The following is an 18,423-nucleotide window of genomic DNA, read 5'->3' as shown; positions in this document are numbered from 1 at the left end:
GTGACAATGAAGATTTTTCCTCGTGAAAACGCATCAAACAACGAAACTGAATGTACAGAGTTAAATTCAATTACGTACAATAATTATCTGTGTGAATTAAAATTTTATAGAAACGACAAAAAATCCTAACATTTTTTCGCCGCGTAACTCAGCTAAAACTACCGTTTCAAATTAATTTCCTGTTTAATTTCTCTTATATTTACGGTTATCAGCCCTAAAGCAGCTATTACCTATCCTGTTCTACCATCACCGGATGTTACAGAAAAACACTGTATAGTATATGAAACAGTCTACTAAAATAGTGGGTTACTTTATTGTTTGTTGTAATAGATTCTTCTGTACGGACTAGGCAGCATTAAAGCAGGAGTTCTCGGCCAAGAATTATGTACCTTTCTTAATTTAGAAACATACATTAGGCAATAATGATCAGATTAAAATTACTGTATCAAGTTCTGAAATAACAAGCATAGCTCAGCCAGTTTCATAACAGTACGGATCATTTCTTCTACGAGTATATTAGAGTTATACGTTCTATCTTAGAGTAAATTTTCCTGGGAATTAGCCAATAAAGACTCAGAAACTTACGCACAGATTAAGTTTCGCTTTTTGCTGCAGGTTTGCTATAAGTTTAGTAAATTTGTTTTACTTTGGTATTTTTTGTTACAGTACTTAGCGTTTAACAAGTATAATTTCATATCTCAGCAAGTCTTATTTCATATCTAAAAATATTTTATATCTGAGCAGTTCAAACTATCGTTAATTCTTAAATATTATCATACAAATTTGTAAAAATTTGTTGTAACCCATTATTTATCTAACTAGAATTCTCTGTACACAAAAATATTATTCATAACTCACCTGAACAGACAATTCACCGCTCCAACGATTCAGAAATAAAAAAATGTGCAGATTCGAAATCATAAAAGTTACGCCTATAGTCTGTCGTATAATATTCAACACAATACATATTCAATGTAGTTATCTAAGAAAATACAACAGAGAAAAATTTTGTTGCTACCTTATTAAAGTTCTACCTTTTGTAAACTTGATTGAATACCATTAAAAATTTATAAATGTAATAAAATATATACTGTGTTTTTAGAGATCTTTTAAGCGCCGATATAAACTAATTTTTAACAAAAAAAAATTTAAATGTTAAATGGCTTCAAAGAATTTTTTTTATTTTATCGCAATATAATTATGATAGATTAATATTCTTGCATGTCTGTCGATAAAGAAGTTTCAGCCGGACAGATAATCTTAAAAGTTTTAAATTTAACTTATAAAATAACTATAATTTTCCCAGCGTAGAGGAAAAAACTCTAAATTGGGCGAACACCCATTTATACATCTTCTTTGTGATGAAAGAGAGAAATATAAGTGTGCCGTACTTAAGTAAGCTTCTCGTAAACTCCATTAATAATCTGTATTTTTCACTATTTATGGCTTCAAAACACCTGAAATGAGTCCTCTCAGGATGTTTCATAACTATATCTCTTTGTAACACCCCAATGTCTCAGGGAGCATCATTCTGAAAATTTATAGATGTAGAGTAATAATGCAATATCAGTGACTGAAGCTACGTTTAATAAATGCGATTATGTACTTGTACATCAATGAATTTAAGGAAAGAGGGTGTAAGAGACTGAAATAAACTAAATATCACTGCTACCATTTAATAGTATTACATACGTACTTTTACAGCCAGTGAATTAAAACCGAAGATCGCGTAAACCGTATTTTTTAGATAAATTTGAGCAATCAATTTAAATGAAATGTCATATTTCACAAAAAATTCCAATTTTCGATCTACCAGATCAAACATATTAAAATATTTTACCTCAGTATATTTTCTAAATTATCAGTTCAAAAAGAATTTTAATAAATTATTAAAATATTTTAAATTTATTAAAATTCTACCAGGCCTATAATCCATACCCACTGGGTTGGTCTAGTGGAGAAATCGTCATCGCAAATCAACTGATTTCGAAGTCGAGAGTTCTAAGGCTCAAATCCTAGTAAAGTCAGTTACTTTTATACGGATTTGAATAATAGATCGTGGATACCGGTGTTCTTTGATGGTTGGGTTTCAATTAACCACATATCTCAGGAACAGTCGACCTGAGGCTGTACAACAACACTTCAACGGAATGCCTAAAGTGGAGGCTAGACAAATCCTTTTGAAAGATTGGCAGGAAGTCTGGAATGCTTCTCCTACGGGAGAATGGACAAGACGCATTATACATAACATTGATCTGTGGGTTCAGCGTGGCTTTGTGGAGGTGGCATTCTACCTCTCCCAGCTGCTAACCGGGCATGGGGATTTTGAAGGGTACCTGTGCCGGTTTGGTAAACGCGCTACCTCTGCTTGTAGATTCTGCGAGTCACAGGACACACCGGAACACACCATATACCACTGTAGTAGGTAGGACGGTGTTAGACAGGAGCTGGGTTTGACCTGGCTTACTCCAGGGCTTACTCCTGGCTTAGTCAGGGAGAACTATGGGTTATATGCTTTCCAGTAGGCAGGCCTGGGGAAATGTGGAGAAGCTAGCTCTAGAATACTGAAGACAAAATCCCGGGACGGTTGGGACCTCGATCGTGTATAACCACGCGTGTGTTTAGTTAGGGAGGGCAGCCTCGATTTGGAGAGGACGGTTCGCCGTGGTGGGCCGTTCTTGATGAGGGATCGGAGACCCCTTAGAGTAGTTTTTTTTATAATGACAACTGCATAGCCTCATATAGGAACACTGCTAAAAACTGCATAGGAAGTGGAGTACTCTAATGAGTTGCTAATAGTAATGGCTTACTAATCTATATGTATAAAAATGTTAAGTTCGTTTGTATACTGCTTCAAAAACTCAAAATGTTCTGCACCGATTGAGCTCAAATTTTAGCACGATACATAACCCGCATCAAAGATTGTTTTCATCTATTTTTAATAAATCTTTCTATCTATTTTTAATTTGTACATTTTTAATTTGGAAATGTAAACAAAGGAAAACCAATCAGATCAATACAAGATGGCTGCTGTCAAACACAACGACCAAATTTCTTTGAATTATATTTTACAGCTAAAACATCTGTATTTTATTTTTTTTAAAAACACGATAAAAAAAAATTTTAGGACGATATATAACCCGCTTCAAAAATTGTTTTCATCTATTTTTAATAAATCTATCTATCTATTTTTAATTTGTACAGTTTTTTAATAAATAAGAGGCTAATAAATCAGATGGAAATGTAAACAAAGGAAAACCAATCAGATCAATGCAAGATGGCCGCTGTCAAACACAACGACCAATCACAAAGAGCCCGTATGGCCGTTGCCAATGTAAACAAAATCACAACTGATTAAGTAACAAATTTCTTTGAATTATATTTAACAGCTAAAACATCTGTATTTTATTTTTTTTAAAAACACGATAAAAAAAAATTTTAGCACGATATATAACCCGCTTCAAAAATTGTTTTCATCTATTTTTAATAAATCTATCTATCTATTTTTAATTTGTACAGTTTTTTAATAAATAAGAGGCTAATAAATCAGATGGAAATGTAAACAAAGGAAAACCAATCAGATCAATGCAAGATGGCCGCTGTCAAACACAACGACCAATCACAAAGAGCCCGTATGGCCGTTGCCAATGTAAACAAAATCACAACTGATTAAGTAACAAATTTCTTTGAATTATATTTAACAGCTAAAACATCTGTATTTTATTTTTAAAAAAACACCAAAACAAAAAGAATAGCCACCAAGAAGGATGACTTACAGCAAATAAATTAAAACACCCTACTTTCTTATAGCCCAGATAGACTTAAGAATATGCAAACAAAAAAAGTCGAAATAACCAAATACACACAAAATAATATCCCTACATAATGACCAAAAAATCCTTTGTTAGATTTTTTTTACATATATATGACCAAACAATCGTTTTTGGTCATTTAGCGTTTTTTTCTATGTAAAAGCAAAGAACAAAATTCACAAATAGTAACATTGAAACCACACAACTAAGTATTCGTTTTTTTTGTTTTTTCTAACCTCCGAAACTACCGTTATGCATTGCTTCAGATGATGATATGAATGATTTATAGCGTATGAAAGTGCCATGTCTGACCGGGATTCGAGCTCGGAACCACCGGATTAAAATCCGAGACGTTACCACTCGCGCCACGGAGGCCAGCAAACATATTCGTTAGGAACCGAATAAAAACACGGCTTACCAATATGGCGTTGTGTGTCAAACCAATATTATACGGACTATAATTACTTTTAATACGCGAAACCCTTTGCAATGATTGAACATTAACTTAAACCTCTTCAAAAATTATTCTTTTTGAACTAAGCCACATTTTGATATCATCGTTTTTCTATAACACGGCTGGAATTCTTTTCGTTTAATGATAAGAAGCGTTGTCGAAGACAATAACCGAATTCTCTTCCAAAGGACATAATACACCGCTAAACTATTTCTAGATAATTCAAATTCGTGTAATTTTTTTACGAATCGCGTTTTTATCAAAATCTCACCTTTTTCTCAATTGACCTGCGGGGTTTTGTTTTCTTTGGAGACCGTAATTCATTAGTAGATTCATACTCGAGAATCACGTTGTACACTGAAGCAGCACAACTTCTACTTACGCTAGCAGTTTATTAACATCTGAAATCAACGCCGTTTGATTATTCTGTCATTAGTAAGCATTACTCTGCTTTTGTAAGCATTTAAAATGATGTGTTTTTTCGCACGACTTAGGGCTTTTTTCGCAGCCCACAAATCTTTATATATAAAAATGTTAAGTTCGTTTGTGTACGCTTCAAAAACTCAAAATGTTCTACACCGATTGAGCTCAAAATTTATCATGATATATAACCCCGCATCAAAGATTGTTTTTATCTATTTTTCGCATCAGTCACATGCCCGCGACCGCGAGAAAAGTTTTTTAAACGGTCAGCTGTGTACCAGTGACCGCGCCATCTGCCGGGAGCGAGGGGAACACTCGCCATACTAGCTAACGACAACCCCAGTCACATGTGAAACAATACCTGTTCTCAATTACATTGTTTATTAACAAAAAAAAAAAAAAACGTATCCACTTGCATCTGATTCAGATTATTATACAATCTGAATTAAATATTCACTTTAATCGAGATACTTTTGTGTGATCGTGTCGTGATTGAGCTGCGCCTTTCACCAAGCTCTGAATTTATTAGAAAACGACCAACAGTGGGATATATGTGTATTAATGACGCGTGCAACACTGCACATCCAAACCAAATTCGCGCATTATTCATAATTATATTGACCGCTTGCTTCCCTTCATCTCCTACAGAATTATGGGAAAGATATCGATCGCATATGACTGAGGATATTTTGCATAGATTACGCCTAGAAAATACCAATATGACCATGGAATTTACAGAAAGCATTTACAACAAAGCATTTATAAATATTGAAGACAAGTGCTTAGCTATTGCAAATAAAGTTCTTAGTCAATTGGGAATGCCAGCACCCACCCGAGCTGCGATTGCTTCATTTGATGTGGATTTACGCCGTGAACAGAGTTACAACATTGGTGATCTTCAGTCATATGTCCAATCAAACATTCCCAAATTAACGCGTGAACAGAAAGGCATTTATGATCGCATAATGCAAATGATAAATGACGGAGTTGGGGGGATCTTCTTCTTGGATGCGCCAGGAGGAACTGGGAAAACATTCCTCATTAGATTGATTCTAGCAACGGTTCGATCAAAAAATGACAATTATCCTGTTGCGGAATATTAATCAACCAAAACTCTGCAACGGCACGCGACTTGCAGTTAAGAAATTGATGAATAACGTAGTGGAAGCAACGATTTTAACGAGGCCTTACAAAGGTTAAGATGTCCTCATTCCTCGAATACCCATAATCCCGACCGATACACCATTTTAATTTAAAAGATTGCAATTCCCAATTCAATTGGCATTTGCAATCACAATCAATATAGGTCAAGATCAATCTTTAGAATTGTGTGGTTTAGATTTAGATGCGGATTGCTTCTCACATGGGCAACTGTGTGTTGCGTGTTCCCGAGTCGGCAAACCAGATAGCCTTTATATCTACACAAACAGTGGAAAAACAAAAAATATTATATATCCACAAGTATTGCAAAATTAAACTTCTATGAAACGTATGCTTTATTTTGTTTCTCATTTCTCATCCATGCAACCATAATGTGCCACAGCGAAGCGAGGCGGGTAGAGCTAGTATAATATAAAAAAGATCAAACCGGCAGCCACCTACCGGACATACTGCCGGTAGGTGGGAAGGGCTATTAGAGTAGAAAGGACATCTCCTACGCTGTTCTATACTTAATTGCGGGTCCGGCGTAGGGGAGTACAGAAAAAAAGAAAAACTATACTTTATTTACATTCATATACATATCATCCTCATTCACCCTTTGAAGTAGTACCTTACGGTGGTTCCGGAGACTAAACAGAATTAGAAAAAGACCTATAATCCAAAACTGTAACATTAGAAATTTTTCATTTTTTGTTAAGTAATGAAACCTATCATTATGAACAATAATTTTTTTTTTTATACTTCATAAATTATACAGTAAACAATGGCCAAATTGGTTGTTAGAAAACTTACAAATAATTTTTTCTTTAAATATCTAACTGATGAAAACTATGTTACACTGGCTCACAATCACTCTAGTTATTACGGAAGAAACAAAGAAGAATATTCAAAATTCTATAATATTATATTATTAATTTATATATTACATACTTTTTATTTATCAATATTTTAAGGTTAAAGCATTTTCATTAGTTAAATAAAAGCCTATTTTTAAAATTAATTTTTTTCGAATATTTTATACATTGCATTCTACTCTTCTAAACGAATTAACATACCTCTACAAATATGGAGCAATATATACATACTTAAGCCAATTATATAGAGTTTAAATTAACTTTATTTAAATAGAGTTTAACATAATCAGTTATTCTATATTTATATCCAGAGATTAATTTTTTATTTAGTTTGGCCTACCTTACTTTTTTAGCATTGTTACCATATATCTATGACTTTTTCTTAAATTGAAGGACCGTGATGCATGTAATAAACATACTTTTGAAAATAAAAAAAAATGAATATAGGGTGTGAACGATCCTCTTAACCTCTTTAAGACAACCTTTCTCGAAAATGGAAGATGAATGCCCTGAAGCGGCCGGTTACCCGTATCAAACAAACTGACTCAATATATACGGTTTTAACCATGAAGCAGAAGATTCATTTATAGAAATATAGAAATACGAAGTTATACTCTAAGATAAAATAAAAAATATATATATAAATAAATAGAACATAAAATAACGTGTAACAGAGAAATATATCCAGTGCAGACCTGGATGCACTTCGTAAAATGTTTTCATTTTCAGAAAACGGAATTAAATCTCGGCACGAGTTAACATAAATGAATTCTCTCTTATAAATAAAAGTAGTGAAATCAGCGATGACTTCAAAGAAAAAAGAAAATTGGAAAAATATCTCTTATATCGTTGCGAGTATCCAAGAGTAAACTTTATCATGTTTTTTATTATTTTTGAATATCATATCGAAATGAAATGCAGTAAAGCGAAAAGAAAAAATAAGAAGATGAGATACTCAATGAGTATACACCAATAGAAATAAACCAAAAATAACTACAATCTCTTCCTACTGTAAAGATGCACGCGCGTAAGGACATAATATTTGAAAAAGTTATAGAGGCTAGGTGGAAAACGGTGAACTTAGATAGAAATTTATTTTAAGGATATATTAAATAAATAAATGTACGTATAATTTTAATACTATTACAGATATAAAAAGTAAACAGTCAAATGAAAATTTATAAAGAAAGCATTTTTATAACATTTTCGTTCAAACGCCATATTGTGTACACTATACAGCAGAATTTTATTTCATACGTTCACTGTCAATAATAATTCCTTACGACAACGTTAATAAAAAGTAATTTTTTTTTTCATCCAAGCACTAAGCATCAGTAACTTACAGAAAAAAAGAATAAGTCCAGCCAAAAAATAAAATCTATCCATCGAAACATTTTGGTCTTTTTTGAAACATTGAAACATTTGGTTTACAATTACATAAATAAACCATTTCGTTGATGACTTCAGATTTTTTACAGTAAATATTTGTACTAAAATATTCGAATACTAATCGATAGATCTAGATTTAATTGTAACTGTAGAAAAGATAAGTTCAATTACTATGATATTTGAAGCATCTATGCTGTATTAATACATACATACTTATAACTATTATATTTATTATAAATAAATATAATACAGCTGTTTTACTGAATGAGGGTCGTTATGAAAACTCTTCCGTTTGTTGTTTAGTTTATTAAATTCTTGAGTTTCGTACATGTATATGTTGCTAATCAGATCAAGGTAGAATGCCGGGAAACGTATCAAAGAGCCGACAATATTAAAATTTAATTGGATCTAGATAATCTTGAATAATATAATATAATATGACTGGTAACCAGTCGTACATGAAAGCAACCATCCTAATCTTGAACTTTAAATTAAAATTACTTGAGATTACTCAAAAATAAAAATAATAATAAATAAATGAGAAGATATATATATTATATATATACGATATATTCAGGACACAAAAAGAACATCATAATTTCTTAAGATTAACTTAAAAGTATTCAGAAATCGTAAAAAAGTACCTTTATCAAACCAATAAATTTCAGATCAACAGATCGAATTAAAAAAGATACTAAAAAAATGTGATTTTCCATCGTTTCAGCGGCTATCCTGAAAGAGTTAGGCTATGTGGTGTAAAACTGATGATAATAGGAGGAAACTTTTGATTGAGAAAGAATACATCCGGTTCAAGAGGATAGATTATTTTTAAAAATGACCGATTGCAGAAAAGAAAATTCTTATATTATTTATTTGGACTAATCGAATAGTTTAACATCCCAATCGACAACAGTCGTGACTGGATGTCAGTGGTGTAGGAATAAATGTTCCGATTAATCATAATCGGAACATTTACATTTGTTGATCGTTTAATCATAATCCATCCTGGAGGAGAAACAGGGTACATTCCGAACCCTATGTTAACTTGGAAAATGAGTTCAAAAAATGGAGATTATCACGACAGCGTCAACAACAATAATTTTACGAAGAGGACATCTGAAATATTAATTCTTGGTCTTCTCTCCCTGTCAGTGATTGTTATCGATAATGCGCCATACCAGAATTCACTTCTAGAGAAGCCTCCGAATTCAAATGATAGGAAAAGTGGTATGATTAATTGATTAGAAAAGAACAATATTCTGTTTATTAAAACTATGTTTAAAACCACAATCGTATGGCATATTAAATCACACAGAAATTCAATAATAAAGTATTATGTTGATGAACTATTAAGAGAGAATAGAGAACGAAATATTTTTTAAATTCTCGATTTTTTTAAATTATTGTCCCGAATTTCCTTTTTAAATCGTTGTATTATTTACAGAAATCGAATATTTTTTGTAAATACATGTTAATATGGGAAAACAGAACTTTAGAAACATTTTTGGTAATTTTACTTTTTTTAATTTCTTTGTATTATTTCTGTTTTTTTTTGTAAGAAATGATGTATTTCCCTTTATTTAAATTAGTAACAGGAGCTGTTTTGTTTACATTCTGCAACCAGAGAAGTGTTTTTTAACAATTTGAAGTTATTTTTATAGAAAAATATTACTGTGAGTTGTATTTTCGATTTTTTTTTGTGTTTGTTATTGTTTTTGCGTATTTAAAAATCCTTAGACAAGGACGTATATATATATTTTTTTAAATACACTATACACAGTACGGTAGAATATAAAAAGAAACTAACCGAAAATTCATTGTCTCCTGAACCTACTACTGTTGAAATTGAACAACCATCAAGTTCATCAAAGAAAAAATCTACGAAACTCTTAAAGAGTATACTGAATGTCTGAATAATGTTGACAAAATTAATGTGAATCAGTTTGAAAACAAATGTGTAGGGTGGGTGCAAAACAGAATGGAGAATATGCTGAGGGAATTGAAAAAAAAATAAGGAAGTTGAACTTGAAGATGGTAAAGGACTTGGAGGTAGAAACAGATTGACAGATGGTGTTATTGACCAAACACAAACTTACTGTGGAAAAGCTATTAGAAATAATTTTCAGGGTGTTAAAGATATGCAAAAAGCTATATGGGCTATCAGTTTTCATAAGTTGTCAACAGATAATGAGTCCAAATCGTGGTATGAACACTAGAAGGCAAGAGTCATGGTGTAAGTATAATAAGAGCTTAGTCACTAGTGACAAATACAGAAATAAGAATTCATTACGTACAGCAGTAATGCATACCACAAAACCTACATTTAACGCTCTCACTGTTGAAGAACTCTTGAAGAAATTCCTTCAACGTCGCACTCAAAATCTAAATAAAAGTTTCAACATGTTTTATGGTAGCAGCTTCCCAATACTGTATTTGTAGGTTTTAAAACTCTGCAGCTAGGGGCATATGATGCCCACTTCAATAGTTAAACTTAATGAAAGTTTTCTTGTATAATCTCTATCTAAAATCGCTAAACCTTCTGTTTTTTGTTCTTTTAGAATACTGCGTAATATTTACTTAATTTTTCCACAATAAAATGCCAAGTATATGTAAACTATACTCAGAATCCTGTTATATTACCAACATATAACCAACCTGTAATATAACCAACAGCTTCTCAAACAATAAATGAATATTATATTAACCAAATAAATTGTTCAGAACCAAATAGATTCTACGTACTACACAATTTCGAATAACTTATTCTAAGTAGAAATAGATCCCTTTTCTTTTTTAAAACTTTTCATTAAAAGAGGAAGTAACTCGTTCTAAATTGAAATAACTCTTTTATATAAACTTTTTCACAATTTAATTCTTTATTTTAATTATTTTATAAGAGGAATTTAACCATAAAATAAGAAAGAGAAGAAATTTCAAAAAACGTTTCTAGATTTTTCGGTGCGGAGTCTATAATTAAAAAAAAATGTAGATATTAAATGACAGCTCTATATATGAACTGTAAACTTTCAAAAATCATTGAAAAATATTGAAAACGAGGAGAGATAAAACAAAATAACAAATAACATATATTTTAATATTAAGATGGGGAGGTTGATTTTTTGAGAAAAATAATTGGATTATTTATATATATATTATAGATAACAAATTTGCTTTAATAAAGTTTTATCTAAAACGCCCCAGAAGAAAATCCAACTGGTTGTTTCGTGATAATACCACCTCCTTAACGAATTTTGAAAAAAATTAATATCATCAATGTCCCATACATAGACAAGCAAATATTTCAGCCAAATTTGAAGAAAATCAGTTAGGCCAATCCGAAATATAAGACCAAAAACCTTAATTATAAAATCTATAAAGTTTGTCGCACTTTTTCTGATTTTTAAACCATATATGATACGTTTCGGATATATTCCTTTTTCAAAACTCTTGAGTGAGTTAACTCGATATTGAGTTACTCAATATAAAAAAAAGAAATACTATATTTTCCATAAAAAAATAAAATATTCATTGAATGTGAAGAAAGACGTGTATGATTAATTTGCAAGCAAACTGTATAATAAAAAAGATGCATGTTAAAAAATAAAAAATTATAAACTAATAGCAACAAAAACCGAAAAACCCAAAAAAGTAGAATTGCCGAAAAGGAAATCTACATCTCCCTTTCTCTAGAAGAATTATCATCCTGAAAATGCTTTTGCATTTTAATGAAAGAAATTACCTACAGAAAATTGTTTTTTTTTTTTTTGTTTTTTGTGCAGTTAGTTTTAATTCTAGTTATAAATAACAGTACAGCGTCTATAACAATCTACTTTCCATTGAAAAATATGAACACATAAAAAATAAATGTGAGAATTCGTTCGTATTTTGAATCGCTGTTTATTTCAAAAAGATATATACTATATCCTGCACAAATGGTTCAAACAAAAACGTGTTCGAAATAAATAAAAAAATGTATATCCTGGTACTAGCGGATAGCAGAACGGAACATAGCAAAAGAGAACAACAGACGAACAGGATGAAGAACGCTTCACCCGGAAGGCTTAATTAAGAATTCAATAAAGGGAATACCAAAACGATAAAAAGAGAAAGACCGTATTAAGCTGAGAAGGTGCCGAATAACATAACAGCAATAGTAAACCAGACTACTCGGTTTCTCGTTTCTTTTCTTGTATACTTAACGCAGTTATTGTAATTAATTATTATACTCGCTCACTTCTTAATAAGAGCAGTATTTCCCCAACAAAAATAGTTTCTTCTTGCACTGATGCAGATTTTAAAACTACAAATTTTTATTAATAAAATCTGATAGAAAGTAAAAATAATATATACTCACATATCCGTATAAAGGTGTAAATTAAAACTGATAATTAATGAATGTATACTGTTTATATAAGACAGCTTACAGGCACATTTAAATAGTCCTGAAAAAAAGTACAGCTGTTCGGCTTCTCTAGAACAACTAGGTTCACTCAGGTGTACTAAGGAAAAAGAAGAATAAAGTCTCTGTTTCCCTCTTTCACTGACCAAATAGAACGGTTATGTATTTGCAAATAAAATCTACCAAAATAATGACTTTTAGTCAAAAAATATAACCCTTCAGTTTGAACAAAATATTGAAGCTCTAAAATGGACAAAGTTATTCTCACGGAAATCAACTGTGTCTGGTGGCTCTTGAACCTAAGGTACTTTACACGCATTAAATATTGTAAATAGATAAATTAATGTATCCCTTTCTTAATACAGTATGAAACGCTTAATATATTTATACTTGACTTTTACGCATTCGTAATCATGCTGTTTCTTCTACTAAATTATTATGGAAAATAAATTTACAGTTCTTTGTCTGTTATCTGTCATATACGTAAATGAGACGATATAAACCGCTTCCTCTTACTAAGGAAGATTAGATCAAGATAGCTTTCCCTTTTTCCCTTTTTTACTAAACTAAATACATTACTACTTTAAGCCTACCGAAATGTAAATGATATTTAGTTCTCAATTACTATTCATTCTGTTCAAAACAGAGATATGTACTCTCAGAGAAAGCAACACTGATTAGTACACTGTACTTTACGTATATTTGCATCACAAGCATAAGAAAGACTGCTATAGAGGGGATAGTGCAATAAATTGCATTATCCTCCCACACTATTGACTATATGTACTTCACAACACAGTAGGCAGATTTATTAATAGTGTGTGAGTGCGCGCGTGCGCATGAATAAGATAGCTGAGTCACAATAAACGAAGAAATGAAAACTAGTTTCTTCTTTCATGTCCAAATTTAGAAAGCATTAAACAAGGTAATGGCAAATGAATTACGGAATTAACCATTTTCATGTGTACACCTATGTATGCATTTATATGCACAAATGAGAAGAGGCTTCAGATGTGTTTGTGCAATCCAATCATATAATATGTAATAAAAATACCCGTTTTTCACTCACATTATTAAAGGAAAAAATTTGGTTAAAAGAGTATTTCGCTTATCGACAAAAACTTTTAAACCAAAATCATTGCCATTTAAATTATATTTAGCAATATTTTGTTAGAGGAATAAGAAAATAATAATATTAACAGTATAGTACTTCTACTTATTAAATAATTTGTATCGATCGATTTTCTGTCATAAACGTTTTTTTGGTTGTTTAGTTTTTCTTTTTATTGTTTTGGTTCAATGCATTTTTATAATAGCAATATTAACGTATGCAGGGAAATAACCTTTGTACGGATAAAAGTAATTCCACTGCAGTATATCACAACAGGAAAAATATGAGAACGGTGAATATAGTTACCACTGGAATCAGGTTTATACTTCGCCGGTGATGATCCCAAACAGAAACGTTCATCAGTCTATGGTTAATGAAAGTCACGAATATATTATATCTAAAGGTCAAACTAACCGCTTTACAAACATTTCATTAAAAAGAACCAAACAAAATAACTCAATTTAAATAATAAAAATGATAACTGTTAAAAAATAATCTGATAGATGATAGATGAAATCTATAAAAACGGAAGTGTCTAAAACGAAGTCCAATTAAACCAACTGCTAAAGTGTTTTTTGTCATTTGTAATCAATATTAGGACAATATTACATAAAATGTATCTATCAACCCCTTACAAAAAAAACTTGTTTTAATCCCACGGTGGTTTATTCATAATAAGAATAAATAATCTAAAAGTATCATATAATACATAATTACAATATAATCTAATGAAAACTTGAAAAGAAAAATAAATTACACAATCCAATCTTCATTTTTCTTAATTTTCACAATTTACCTTCCTCACATCTCTCTACGATCAAATTAACTAATACTGGATGTATTAACACATAATTTATGGTCAACTAAGCTAGTTCGTCGCTACAAGTTCGTACCACAAGCTTCGGTCCCTACCGATTCGTCTTAAAATCTTTTGATTTTGTGTTTTATCAATCTATTTTTAGACCTATTATCAATCAATTTTTCAGAATCCTCTTTCAACATTATACTTTAAAACCACTTAAATTCACTTACTTTCTGCTTTTCCTATTGCCCATGTTTCACTATCATAAAGCCCTATTCTGCATACAAATTTTTGTATGTTATGTTATGTATATGTATGTTATGTTATATATATGTATGTTATGTATACGTCTTAAAATCTTTTGATTTTGTGTTTTATCAATCTATTTTTAGACCTATTATCAATCAATTTTTCAGAATCCTCTTTCAACATTATACTTTAAAACCACTTAAATTCACTTACTTTCTGCTTTTCCTATTGCCCATGTTTCACTATCATAGAGCCGTATTCTCCATACAAATTTTATTCTAATTCATAGATCAATATTTTCTGTATGAAATCTGAAGACATCTTTTCTACATGAAACCTCTCCTTTCTTGTGCCCATCTACCTCTAATCCGTGTTCTATTTCCTCTATCCTGTAAGCTCTGTAAGGTCTCCTAAATTCTGTAATGTCTGGTACATTATATTTACTTAATATTCAATCCTTTATTATTTTATTATCTATCGTATATCATTCATTTTCTTAATTTTACTTCATTGGTAAACTGAATTTCTCTTCTGGCAATGAATACATCCCATTCAAAATTTATTGTAAACTGTTTTTTGGTTTCTTCCAAAAGAACAATTTCATAATTTTTATTTTTTTCCTTGGATAATTACTCCGCTTTCAAATATTCCTTAAATTCTTATAGGTCATGCTGAAAAATAACGAGAAAATACATTCCTTTTACGTTCTTTTAATTCCTTCTGAATCAGAATTGGCCTTTTAAATTTTCTGCTCTTGTCACTGCTACCTGATCTTGTACATATTGCATATATGTTTTCTTTCTGTATATTTAAGTCCAATTTTCTTTTAAATTTTTCTCCAAGTTTAAAAATTCCATTTATTCTTCATAAGCTTTCCTTCTACCATGATAATTCTAAAACCTCATAGTAAGTAACAGGAAAAAATTATAAACCTTCTATAATAGGGGATGGAGTTATTCGCTACGCTTAATTCCATATTTCAGTATATTTGTGAAAAATAATCCACTACGGTGTAAAATTTGTATAATGTTCAATCCTTATTAAGATATTCTACCCGCTACCTCAATTTTTAATAACTATTTAGTCTTTTTTCATTTTTTTTTTTTTTAATGCAGTAAAATCAATCCCCTTACCAAGAAAATCTTTTGGTCATTTTTTTGAGCTTTTCAATACGTTTCTTTGCACGAATATATTTCTCAGATATGGATGTGATAAAACCAAACGAATGCCAAAACACGCATGCAAGAAGAATATTTGAAACCAAAGCTTTTGTATTTTTGGATTCTAGAAACCAAAAAGTGTCAAGAACTATCAATAACCAAAGGGGTTGATTTAATAACAGATTACAATACTCTTTATACCTCCTCTATTTTTCTACAATAGTTACGAAAGGGAAACATAAGCATAATGTTCGGTAATCCATTTTTTCGTGTGTATAATTGTTGATAATATCTCAAATAGAATAGATTTTATACGGTAAATTCCTTATTCTAGAAAAATAGATACCGGACTTATTCCGAGATTAAAAACGAGATTATTCGATGAAAAAAATTTGTAGCAACTTTTTATAAGTTTATATATAAATAGTGGTTTTAAGTACACTTTTCAAATAAATAAAATTTTATTTAATTATTTAAGCTACTGTTTTTTGTATTTTTTAATCAGCTCGAATTAGTTGGACAGTTACTTATGCCTAAAATTATTTAACTTCTGATAATCAGAAACTGTTTGTTTTTACGAAAAAATTATTGAGAGAATTTGAAGTAAAAACAATAATATACTACATATGTCAAAAATACTAATTCAACGAGAAAAAAGTACAGAATAGTTAGACTTACGATTGATCAGGGTCAGTAGTCAAACCAAAATGACTAAGTCTCATATCCTGTAACAAATAAGAAAAATTGTAATTACATAATTAAAAAATAGCTACATTTATTTTTCCCTGAAAAAAAAAAAAATCTGATGTGAACACTACATGACTTTCTTGTACGCCTGTTACATTGCATATAAACAATTTTAAAAGTACATAAAAACTTATTTCTCTAACAACTTCTGATTTTTTCATATATAAGACCCAAATATTTCATTAATTAATCTTTTATTTGGCTATAACTCTGGAACCAGTAAAAATAATTGCCACTTATGATATATCAATGAAAAGCTCTCAATGAGGCCTTATTGCAGTTAACAAAAAGTACAAAATCCTAATTTTTTTAATTTTGGGCTTTTCTTGGCATTTTTGGTCAAGTCAATTGCAATCAAAAGGGAAGGTGCACAACTAAATGTTACAACAATCCTAAATCAAAACTTTTAACATCCTACAGCTAATCATTTTTGGGTAATGCAAGATACATAAGTACATACGCACGCACATACGTACGTACACACGTCACGCCGAAACTAGTCAAAATGACTCAGGGATGGTCAAAATGGATATTTCCGTTGAAATCTGAAAACCGAAATTTTTGGTGATCACAATACTTCCTTTACTTTGTACAAGGAAGTAAGAAGTAGATGACAACTGCTTTTTGAAAATTCTTTTTTCTCAAACTTAAAAAATCCTCCTCCATTTTTTTTTGTTAATATCAGTTTAAAAACAGAAGAAGGTTCTCATTTCATCCCAGATTTATTTATTTTCATTTGTTTAATACTTACCAAATACATCGATTTTGAAGAATCATTTTATGTACTGCAGAAAAAGTTTTTTTTCAGATAACATGGAAAGAATATTACTTAAACCAAATATTACATGCTCACGTAGACCTTATGAAGATATTTTTTATTGATAGTCAATATATTTTAATATTAGGTTGTTACCATTTATAAACCGAAATATTCTGATTTCAAGATGAAATTACCACGAAAACATTCTATTAATAGGCATACGTACTGGCGCAACAAATTACGCAGAACTATTTTTATTTTTAGATGAATTATGACATAACAGACGCATGAAACAACTACTTGGGTAAAATTAAAAATCTATCAAGTTCTTTAGTTTGTCAGTGGGTAATGAATACATAAGGTGAAATCTCAGAAGAATTAGTTCATTTATCTTATATAAATTCTCACATTAAAATCGCTTTAGACGGTAGGAATCTACTTTAGGCAAAGCAAAGTTAACAAACCTACTACAGAGGAGAAAAATTATTATAGTGTTAAGATAGTTCGTTGAAATTAAATAAAATAGCCACTAGGTAAGCGAAATGTTTTTTTTTTTTTTTTGCTGTATGTGTACTTGATTTAACGCTTATCTGAATAATACTAAAAAACCGTAAAAAATATTTTTAAACAACAGCTTATTTCAGTAGCAATTTTAACATTTATCAACTACAAGCTTATTCTTAAATAATGTTATGATTATTTAATAATAAAATACATTTCTCTTTCCAGGTCAGGGTTCGCGCATAATTTTTTTTTTTCGATAGTATATTATTTTTCTAATACAACATATAAATACATAACTACTCCAAATTTTTTTCTTTGTTTCTACTTGCTAATATAATACTTCTAATATAGAAATTAATTAATTTTCTAAAATTTGATTATAAAACATTTCTTATGCCCTGTATTTTGATTTTGTAACTTTATTTACCACCACCCAAGCTCCAATAACTTCTACTTGTCGAATAACTAGAAGTTTTCATGGTTCTTTGAACTTTTAAAGAAGGATATTTCTTTGTTTTAATAAAGTAAATCGAAAAAGAATTTTTTACGTTTAACGCAATTTATTATTTCCCCGAATAAAATAATAAATGTGTGATAG

The 18,423-nt window shown here is 30.3% G+C and overlaps 1 protein-coding gene across 1 annotated transcript in view; it reads right to left on the bottom strand.

Annotated features, from left to right (window-relative positions):
• Pde9 (phosphodiesterase 9) overlaps positions 1 to 16,541 on the bottom strand; it is a 503,564-nt gene extending 487,023 nt beyond the window's left edge. Inside the window, exon 1 of the mRNA XM_075357846.1 lies at positions 16,493 to 16,541. The gene's annotated coding sequence lies outside the window, so the exon portion shown is untranslated. The remainder of the gene's footprint in view (positions 1 to 16,492) is intronic.
• Positions 16,542 to 18,423: the final 1,882 nt, after the last annotated feature.

Source organism: Lycorma delicatula, chromosome 2 (assembly GCF_047948215.1).
Source record: "Lycorma delicatula isolate Av1 chromosome 2, ASM4794821v1, whole genome shotgun sequence".
NCBI lineage: Eukaryota > Metazoa > Arthropoda > Insecta > Hemiptera > Fulgoridae > Lycorma > Lycorma delicatula.
The sequence above is the reverse complement of the archived record's forward strand: the minus strand, read 5'-3'. Positions and strand labels throughout refer to the sequence as shown.